This window comes from Triticum aestivum, chromosome 5B, assembly GCF_018294505.1.
Source record: "Triticum aestivum cultivar Chinese Spring chromosome 5B, IWGSC CS RefSeq v2.1, whole genome shotgun sequence".
NCBI lineage: Eukaryota > Viridiplantae > Streptophyta > Magnoliopsida > Poales > Poaceae > Triticum > Triticum aestivum.
This window is the reverse complement of record NC_057807.1, coordinates 492,057,499-492,067,943: the sequence shown is the minus strand read 5'-3', so window position 1 is coordinate 492,067,943 and position 10,445 is coordinate 492,057,499. Positions and strand designations below refer to the sequence as shown.

Below are 10,445 nucleotides of genomic sequence, written 5' to 3'. Positions count from 1 at the left end.
GGGGCGTAGCTGTCGATCTGCTCCAGATGGCCAAGCGAGTTGGCCCGCTGTGCGAAGCCGCCGAATACGAAGATCTATCCGGGGAGAAAGATCTCACCCTGGACCGCATCGTTGCTGATGATCGAAGGAGCTATAAAGCCATGTCGCGATGACACAGAGGAACTCTCAATGAAAGCACCAATGTCGATGTCAAAACCGGCGGATCTCGGGTAGGGGGTCCCGAACTGTGCGTCTAAGGCTAATGGTAACAGGAGGCTGGGGACACGATGTTTACCCAGGTTCGGGCCCTCTCGATGGAGGTAATACCCTACTTCCTGCTTGATTGATCTTGATGATATAAGTATTACAAGAGTTGATCTACCACGAGATCGTAGAGGCTAAACCCTAAAAGCTAGCCTATGATTATGATTGTTGTTGTCCTACGGACTAAACCCTCTGGTTTATATAGACACCGAAGGGGGCTAGGGTTACACAGAGTCGGTTACAGAGAAGGAGATCTACATATCTGAAATGCCAAGCTTGCCTTCCACGCAAAGGAGAGTCCCATCCGTACACGGGACGAAGTCTTCAATCTTGTATCTTCATAGTCCAACAGTCCGGCCAAAGCATATAGTCCGGCTGTCCGAATACCCCCTAATCCAGGATTCCCTCAGTGCCCTCCCCCCTAGGTGCGCCCTCTACCTCGTGGGCCCCACGTGGGCCCCTCCACTTATTCCTGCACCCACACACTTCGTCGTCCTCCAGAAAAAATCACCACACAGCTCAAACTCGTGTTCTAGCTCGTTTTGCTATGATTTTTGATCTCCTTGCTCAAAGCTTCATTCACGAAATTGTTTTGGGGGATTGTTCTTCGGTATGTGACTCCTCCAATTGTCCAATTAGTTTTTGTTCTAGTGCTTTATTTGTTGCAAATTTTTGCTGCTAAGGTGACCCTGTTCTTGAGCTTGCATGTCAAATTTATATGCTCAAATGTAGTTCTAATGCATGATATAGCCTCTAGGCACTTGTGGGAGTAGTTGCTATCAATCTTGTTGAGTTTGGTTCACTGTTATTTTGAGCCACTAAAAATTTCAGAAATATTTCAAAGAAAGAAAAATGCATAGGAAAATATACCAAGGGGGTTCCTCAAGGAAGCAAGGACCAAGGCTCGCGATACATGAGCCAGACGATGAACCAAGCTCAAGTGCGGCCTTCTGAATGGCAATCAGAAGATTTTATGGTTCAAGCAGGCATTAAGGAGGAATTTGATGCGTTGATACGTCTCCAACGTATCTATAATTTTTGATTGTTCCATGCTATATTACTATGTGTTTTGAATGATTATGGGCTTTATTATACACTTTTATATTACTTTTGGGACTAACCTATTAACCAGAGGCCCAGCCCATATTGCTGTTTTATTGCCTGTTTCAGTATTTCGAAGAAAAGGAATATCAAACGGAGTCCAAACGGAATGAAACCTTCGGCAACGTGATTTTTTGCAAGAATATCATCCTGGAGACGTGGAGTTCAAGTCAGAAGATACTCGAGGACTCCACGAGATAGGAGGGCACGCCCCCCCTGTAGGGTGCGCCCCCCTGTCTCGTGGGCCCCTCGAGCACCTCCCGACCGACTTCTTTCGCATATATAGTCCCATGTACCCTAAAAACATCCACAGAGAAGATAGATCGGGAGTTCCACCGCCACAAGCCTCTGTAGCCACCAAAAACCTCTCGGGAGCCCTTCCCGGCACCCTGCCGGAGGGGGGATCCATCACCGGTGGCCATCTTCATTATCCCGACGCTCTCCATGGTGAGGAGGGAGTAGTTCACCCTCGGGGCTGAGGGTATGTGCCAGTAGCTATGTGTTTGATCTCTCTCTCTCGTGTTCTCTCTCGTGTTCCCTCTATGGCGTGATCTTGATGTATCCCGAGCTTTGCTATTGTAGTTGGATCTTATGATGTTTCTCCCCCTCTACTCTCTTGTGATGAATTGAGTTTCCCCTTTGAAGTTATCTTATCGGATTGAGTCTTTTATGAGAACACTTGATGTATGTCTTGCCGTGCTTATCTGTGGTGACAATGGGATATCATGTGCCTCTTGATGTATATTTTGGTGACCAACTTGCGGGTTCCGCCCATGAACCTATGCATAGGAGTTGGCACACGTTCTTGACTCTCCAGTAGAAACTTTTGGGCACTCTTGGAAGTACTTTGTGTTGGTTGAATAGATGAATCTGAGATTGTGTGATGCATATCGTATAATCATGCCCACGGATACTTGAGGTGACAATGGAGTATCTAGGTGACATTAGGGTTTTGGTTGATTTGTGTCTTAAGGTGTTATTTTAGTACGAACTCTTGAATAGATTGATCCGAAAGAATAACTTTGAGGTGGTTTCGTATCCTACCATAATCTCTTCGTTCGTTCTCCGCTATTAGTGTCTTTGGAGTGACTCTTTGTTGCATGTTGAGGGATTGTTATATGATCTATCTATGTTATTATTGTTGAGAGAACTTGCACTAGTGAAAGTATGAACCCTAGGCCTTGTTTCCTATCATTGCAATACCATTTATGCTCACTTTTATCGCTCGTTACCTTGCTGTTTTTATTATTTCAGATTACAAATACCTATTTCTACTATCTATTTTGCACTTGTATTACCATCTCTTCGCCGAACTAGTGCACCTATACAATTTACCATTGTATTGGGTGTGTTGGGGACACAAGAGACTCTTTGTTATTTGGTTGCAGGGTTGTTTGAGAGAGTCCATCTTCATCCTACGTCTCCTACAGATTGATAAACCTTAGGTCATCCACTTGAGGGAAATTTGCTACTGTCCTACAAACCTGTGCACTTGCAGGCCCAACAACGTCTACAAGAAGAAGGTTGTGTAGTAGACATCAAGCTCTTTTCTGGCGCCGTTGCCGGGGAGGTTAGCGCTTGAAGGTATATCTTTAGATCTTGCAATCGAGTCTTTTAGTTTCTTGTTTTATCACTAGTTTAGTCTATAAAAAAAACTACAAAAAAATGGAATTGAGTTTGTCTCATACGCTTCGTCTTTTTAATATCTCTCGTGAGTTTGATGGAAAGGAAAATTGTGCTCAAGTGCTAGAAGAAGAAGTCTATAAAATGTTTGGTACTAAATCTTTGAATGATGAGCATGATTGCAATGTTGTTAGTATGAATTCCTTGAATATCCATGATGCTAATGATATGCAAAGCCACAAGCTTGGGGAAGCTATGTTTGATGAATATGATATTTTTTGTCCCCCAAGTTTTGATAAGCAAAGTTGTTATGATGAAAGCATGACTCCTATTTATGATGATTATATTGATGAAAGTGGGTTTGGAAGAGTGTCAACTTTAGGAAGTAGTTATCCCACTATTTTGGAGGATGTTGAATCTTATTGTGATGAACATGAAAGTGGATTTGGAAGAATGTCAACTTTATTTAGTGATGATTCCACTATTTCGAAAGAGGTTTCAATTGATTATGGGAACAAAGTTGCTATCTATGATGATTATTGTGATGACTTGTATGCTATAAAGAATAATGATAACCATGAAACTTGTCATCATGATTTTAGTTTTCAATTGGATTATGCCTCACATGATAATTATTTTGTTGAGTTTGCTCCCACTACTATTCATGAGAAGAAATTTGCTTATGTGGAGAGTAGTAAATTTTCTATGCTTGTAGATCATGAAAAGAATGCTTTAGGTTCTGGTTATATTGTTGAATTCATTCATGATGCTACTGAATATTATTATGAGGGAGGAATATATGCTTGTAGAAATTGCAACAATATCAAGTTTCCTCCCTATGTGTTGAAAATTTTGAAGCTATGCTTGTTTTACCTTCCTATGCTAGTTGATTATTGTTCCCATAAATTGATTGCTCACAAAACCCCTATGCATAGGAAGTGGGTTAGACTTAAATGTGCTAGTCATATGCTTCATTATGCTCCCGTTATGTTTCAATTCCTATCTTTTATCTGAGCATCATTGTCTTCATCATGATTAGCTAAAAAGGCATTAAAGAAAAGCGCTTGTTGGGAGACAACCCAATATTTACTCTTATTGTTTTTGTGTGTCCACATGATTATGCTACTGTAGTAATCATGTTTTATAGATTTTGTTTCAATAAAGTGCCAAGTAGAACCTTTGGGAAGACTTGGGTGAAGTTTATGTGATCTTGCTGTGAAAAACAGAAACTTTAGCGCTCACGAGAATAGCTGCCATTTTTTACTGGAGAGTGCTTTTAGGTTGATTCTTTTTGCAGATGATTAATAGACAAATTACTCAGGTCCAACAACTTATTTAAAACATAACAGAGGCTGGACAACTCACTCCCAGGGCGCTCCCTCGATGGAAAACTTCGTTGGCCGTTCGATTTTAGTCAACCCGGTCTTTTTTGGTTCTTGTCCGTTCGGTCGCTACGTTTTGACTTGTGCGTTTTCACCGGACGGTAGATCTTGGCCAGCGGATGACCTGTGGCTGTGGGCTCGGACCGAATTTCATTGGCTGGGTGCCAGCTTATTGGGTGCGAGGGTCAGCCTATCCTGCCGCGCCGCATGCATGCGAGGAAGCCCGGGTCGCGGGCGTTGTGCGCTGCTCCTCGCGTTTTGCGCCTGCGCTTGTGCTGTCCTCATGACGGGTGGGCCAGTGCTGGCCCCGGTCCCGCTCATCAGCTGCGGTGACTATATGTCTCGTGTATAGGATATTTCCTCGTTACCTCGGTCAACTGCTCCTGGCGCGGCGCTCCTCACGCGCTGCCCGCGTCGTGCGTCGTGGGGAGTTTACTGCCTCCTGTGTCAGCTACAGAGGGGTGGGTCGACGCATGTGCACCCGGATTGTGCACACGCATTTGTACTAACGCGATGACGTGTGGGCTGCCGCTGCTCTGGTCCCGCTCGTTGGCTGCTACTACTGTGACTGTGTGCGGTGTTGCGTCTTGTCTGCTTTGGACTTTGGAGAGAGAGGATGGACTGCAGCTGCCCGATGCATGTGCTTGTGGGGCCTGGCTGACCGATGCATCGTGCGTGCCTCACCTCCATCTGCAGTTGGAGAGAGAGATGGATTGGTGCCTACGACGCGCTGGTCGACGCGGCGGCCGCCGCAGTCCGTGAGCCCGGGTGCACGGTGGCGCTCACGGACCTCCACCGCTGCCTTGATGCCTTCAGCGAGTCCTGCGACCGAGCCGAGGGCCTCGTCCAGGCGGCCGCCGCCGGCCTCGGCCCCGTCGCCACCCGCCACGATGAGCTGTGCCGCGCTGTTCGCGCGGTCGACAAGGATCTCCGGGCCGCCGAGGAGAACGAGATGGAAGAGGAGAAGCATCGCCCTCCGACCACGCCGCTGGCGGCCGAGGACAAATAGCCCAATCGATCTACCTCTTCTCCTGTTGAGGTGATGTTCATCGTTCTTGTTTTTTCCATGTGATGTTCATCGTTCCTTTTATTTTCTTGCTTGATGTGCTAATCGTGTTAGTCATCTAGAAGATGAATGAAACTGTGACGGGAAATGACAAATGGACTGGGATATATTGCCTCGCCGTGCCGCATGGTGGCCGAGATGCGGCAGCCGCATGCTCTGTTCCGATGGGCCTCCTCTGCTCGATGTTGCTGCTCGTTGAGGTTCGTCCTTCTCTGGTTCGCATGTTCTTCGCTACTGCTTTCGATTCATCGTGCTAATTTCGCATGTTTGCCTTCGTTTCCTTCATGGGCAGTTTGGTACAGTTTCCTGTTGTCGCTTGCGTCGAGCCTTGGGTCCGTCTCTCCTTCTCATTGAGGTTAGTCCACTCCTCTTGTGCTTGCCTATAGAATGTTTGATGAAATGCATGTGTGCTGACGCTTGTTCTACGGTTCAGCCTACTTCTCTTGTCGCTGGCGCTTCTTCTTCTCGTCGGTCCTGCTGCTTACCAACCTTCTGCTTGCTGCCTCGGGTAAATAGGTCGTTCTGTTGCTTCTGTGACCGGTGAGTGTTCATTGCATGCCTGTGTGTTGTTGTGCTCTGATCGGTTGTTTTTTGTGTATTTCACAGGTTGCACGATCTCTGCTGTAGCTGCATCGTTCGACTCATCAAGGTTTTCTTCTTTCCTTTCTACTACATGTGTGCGTGTTTTACTTTCAGTATCTTCTGTGTCATGCTGTGTGCCTTGGTGATCTTTTAAATATATGTATGTCGTGCTGATCGTGTAAATGTTCCGGATATGGTTGCGGCTTCTTTATTTATGTTGGACTGTTCTGTGAATTGCCACCATGACACTTGTTGAAAATAGTATTGTCGGGCGATAATCATTCTTGGCAGTGATTCTTGTTGTGGATGGGATATTGATGCAGATATACCACGAAGGGAAGATCTGTATTTGGGGATTAGCTATGAATTGATGTTTTTACTTCGAGCATGGATAGTCGGTAGTACTGATTTAGGTCTTTTTATTGAACAGAATGATTAGCTCGTCTATTTCTGGAGAACTGCACTATAGATGATATATTTATGAACGATCTTAACACTGAAAATGCAAAATTTCCGGTATGGTCTAATGATTGTCGGTGGGGTGTTACTTTTTTGCTGGCATTGTCCAGTGCAGTTTTTGGATTTCTACTGAGTTGTACAGTGTTTTGAGATTTGTTTTTGTGTTATGCTACCTGCAGGAAAATTCCTAGGGATTTGATTGACGGAGGCATCACTATTTGACGTTGGATTATCCATTTTTGCAGCACTAGCAATGTTGTTTTTGTTTGGAATGGCCAGTTCTCAATTTCTATTCTGTTATCAACGATACTGTACTTCTTGTCAGGTTACATTATCTTACTTGGTTTCAGTGTATATGTAGCACAAAAATAGGTAACATGGTTGTTTTCATGCTCGATTTGGTTTGTAGGTTACACTAAGGAACACCATCATAAGGAAAAGGGCATTGCACTGCATTGTTTATAATTGGCCTGTTACTATTCGGTCTGCTGTAGTACTTAATTGCTACACCATTTCAAGTTATGTAGTCTAAAATAACCCTTTCAAATGAACTTTTTAAATTGATATTCAGAGCATCAACATGGTGGACTAGATTATGAAATCAACTATGATCATGAGAACTTGAAGCTATTTGTTGACTAAATTGTCAATTGTTTTGCGTGAATTAAAACTGGCAGTGTGATGACATTACTGTAGATGCTTTGATATATACATTTGCCTAATCCTCCCTCTCTCTAATATGTTCTCTTTTGTGAAGATCCTTCGCAGATCAATTGGTGAGGCAGAATGCTAAGCATCGTTTCACATTCAGGTAAGGCTCTTTGTTTGCAACCACTGCTGCGCCCACTACACATGGGGTTGGATCTAAATGTATCAGTATGTGCCAAATGGGGCCTCTCTTTTCCAAATAGCTTTCCAAGATTGTACCCAAATGGGGCCTCTCTTCGTACATAATTGAATATGGGATTGAACCCATGGTCACATCATATTGTGAGACATGTCTGAAATGTCTAAGCTGGGAAATCAGGTCGATTTATCTGACTACTGAAAATGAGCTTCAGAATAACTAGAGAACTTATCCACTTCCAGCCAAATATCAATTATGATAAATCCACCATGTACCATGACTATTTGAATAGTCTTGCTCAAGTTTATGTTAGCTACATATTCTAAATGAATGTTCACTTGTGTTCAAATTTCAAGGAAGTGTGCTTCACGCTTCTGTTTCTGCAATATGTTTTAGAGTATATGATTTCATTTTCCTACTTTCCCAGTTATAAATTTATTGGCATCAAAGTAGAGCTTCAGGTTTATGGTTCAATATATAATTGCAAAGTAGTTTATGGCTCAATATATCACTGCAGGTTCCTTACACCGTCAAAATTCAATGTTTTTGTATTTTTGTCGATTGAAGCATGTTCTTCGACTATAAAATAGCAGAGATTTATTTTCTTATCAATTCTAATCCCTTTTTGATGCATTGCAGGTTTGCTATCAAACTCTCAAAAAGGAAAAACAACTTTACTCTGTTTTTTGGAGAACCTTCCTGTAGAGTACCTCGACAGAGACAAATATGCGATCAAGGATATATTCGATGGATTTTCATGCAAAATTTGGAGGATATTTTTGCAGGTTCGTTGCTTTCTTCAAGACAATATCTTCCTAGCATTGCTCTATAAATTTAAATCCATATTTTTGTTCTTTGGATCATCGTGGCGTACTCGTCCTGTCTAATCCAAGAAAGGGCCTTCATGTTTGCAGATAGTTTGGTGCTCTCATGGTTATTTTGTAGTGATTTTCCTTCTGTTCATTACTTGGTAACCATCTACGGCAGCTCAGCTATTGTCCAGCTGCTGACCTTGGTGAGTGATTGATGGTGCATGTTTTTCTATTAGTTTCTCTCTATGCCAATGTCTGAATTTTATCTTGCCGTTTTGCATTTCTCCAGGCCTTTCAATCTCACTGTGATTCCCCGAGATGCGCTATTAGTAGGCATCCACTTTGTAATAAAAATTTTGCAGTCAACTTGAAACGAGTCATTTATCTAGCTACAGCAACCTTCCTTGCTTTTGCAAATAATACTGTATGGTTGACCCTATAGTCTATACCTGCCAAATATTTACACGTTAGTATAGCCAGAAAGTCAGATGATCGTTCCATGTTGGTTAGCCGTCATAAATCAAATTTCTAGAGTAGCAGATGATTCGTGTCAGGTTTCTTTTAGAGATTGAAATATGTCTTGACTCTGAAATTAGTAGTACAGCGTCAAGTTCTCCATAGGTGAAAGCATACTATGCAAAACTGGCCGGCCTTCTAAAGCTCTGAAACTACTATTTGTTGTGTAATCTGTATCCCCTTTTCATACTTTGTATATGCTTTCTACTTACTAGGAAAAATGCGTGAAAATGATGGCCTAGAGTATGTGAATTGCACTCAAATATATGCAGGTTTCTTGCCAAACTAACTGCCACTACTGTATTTCAGGTGCTTCTTCTGTAACTTAGTGTATTTTGCTGGCTCGTCTCATTTCCTGGCGAACTTTTTAGTATGTACAGTTGAATCATTGGAAGTTGTTTTCTACTATAGAGGTTTTATCCAAACTATTAGCTGCCTGACTTGCTTTTTTGAAATACACCAACCTGATAGACCAAGTGGACCAACACATTTCCATGGGATTTAGAAAAATATATGTGAATTTGCATACATTTTCTAAATTTCTATCTTTTCTTATCCATGCTTCCCCATAGATATATAGCAGGCTCAACAAAAATATATGTCCGATTATGTTCAAATTTCAAGGAAGTGTGCTTCACACTTCTCTTTCTGCAATATGTTTCAGAGTATATGATTTAATTTTCCTACTTTTCCAGTTAAAATACTGTGTACTTCATTCTTAGCTTTGCTTTAGGAAAAATAGGTATGCAGGTTATCGAAAGCTCCATTTTTCACCATTATATAGATTATATAGCTTTGTGGTTGAAGGTAGGTTGTCACATATGGGATGTTGCTTGTGAAAGTTATATACAGCCATGTGTCTGTGACAAAATAATCGTAGCTCATATTATTAGAATCAGGGAACCTCGACCATTTTTCTGAAACATGTCGCAGCTCATGTTCCTACTTTCCCAGCTACAGTAGTACTTCATTCTTACCTTTGCTTTTGGAAGTTACATTGCTTTCTTTTCCCTCATAAACTTGCTAACGATATTGGCGAAGTAATCCCCACTTTAGATTTCCCATTGAATGAATAACTAATTTAGTTTTTTCAAAAATTGTAGGTCAAGAGCCATGAATAGGAGCAAGGCATCACACTCCAGCTCTGAGAAGAAAAGGATATGAAGACAAAGATATCAGTGTTCTTCTCCGAAGCAAAAACATTTTGCTTGTAATAATGGACTGTAATTTACCACAATCTCTAAAACAGGCCTACCTACTTGATTTTGTATTAGGAAGTATGACTTAGTCATATATATTTACATTCACTTTATTTAGTTATGGTTTGTATGCATGAAAATACCTTTTCATAAACGAGCTTGAAAATTCTTATGTGCAGTGAAATTGTATCTTAGCACTTTGTAAAGAACGAATGAAACACATTTCGAATAACTCTTTAGTCTAAATTGACACCTTGTTCCATTAGACATCATAATCATAAATTGGTTGTATCCGCTGTTTCAAGTCTGGACTGTTCCTCTGTGCTAAAACTTAATTTAAATTTCAAAAAAATTCGTGTTTGAAATAGACATTGTGTTGTTTGGTGTAATGGTCCATTTGTGTAATCATGTATGCAGAGAAATCCTTAATAGGAAAGGAGATGCAAGCCTGACTCCGGATGGGCCACACAAACAAGTCTAAATATTATACAAACATGTTTTTTTTTCAAACTCAGATTTCTCATGGTGATAACTATATTTTGAACTTTCAAAAATACTTCCTTAGTTGGTCTATGCATGTTATAGAAATAAGATTTTTTTTCAAACTCAGATTTC

The 10,445-nt window shown here is 41.8% G+C and overlaps 1 long non-coding RNA gene across 6 annotated transcripts; it reads left to right on the top strand.

Moving 5' to 3' along the window:
* The first annotated feature begins 4,933 nt into the window (after positions 1–4,933).
* Positions 4,934–10,024, top strand: LOC123112730 (uncharacterized). 6 transcript variants are annotated; one of them, XR_006455656.1, is made up of 10 exons: positions 4,934–5,388; positions 5,481–5,615; positions 5,708–5,770; positions 5,849–5,923; positions 6,022–6,064; positions 6,636–7,267; positions 7,943–8,088; positions 8,218–8,318; positions 8,941–9,001; positions 9,735–10,024. It is a non-coding gene; the product is annotated as an uncharacterized lncRNA (long non-coding RNA). The 6 variants fall into 6 exon arrangements; XR_006455657.1 differs by having other exon boundaries at positions 5,478–5,615; XR_006455660.1 differs by lacking the exon at positions 8,941–9,001 and adding an exon at positions 8,847–8,940 and having other exon boundaries at positions 4,934–5,615.
* Positions 10,025–10,445: the final 421 nt, after the last annotated feature.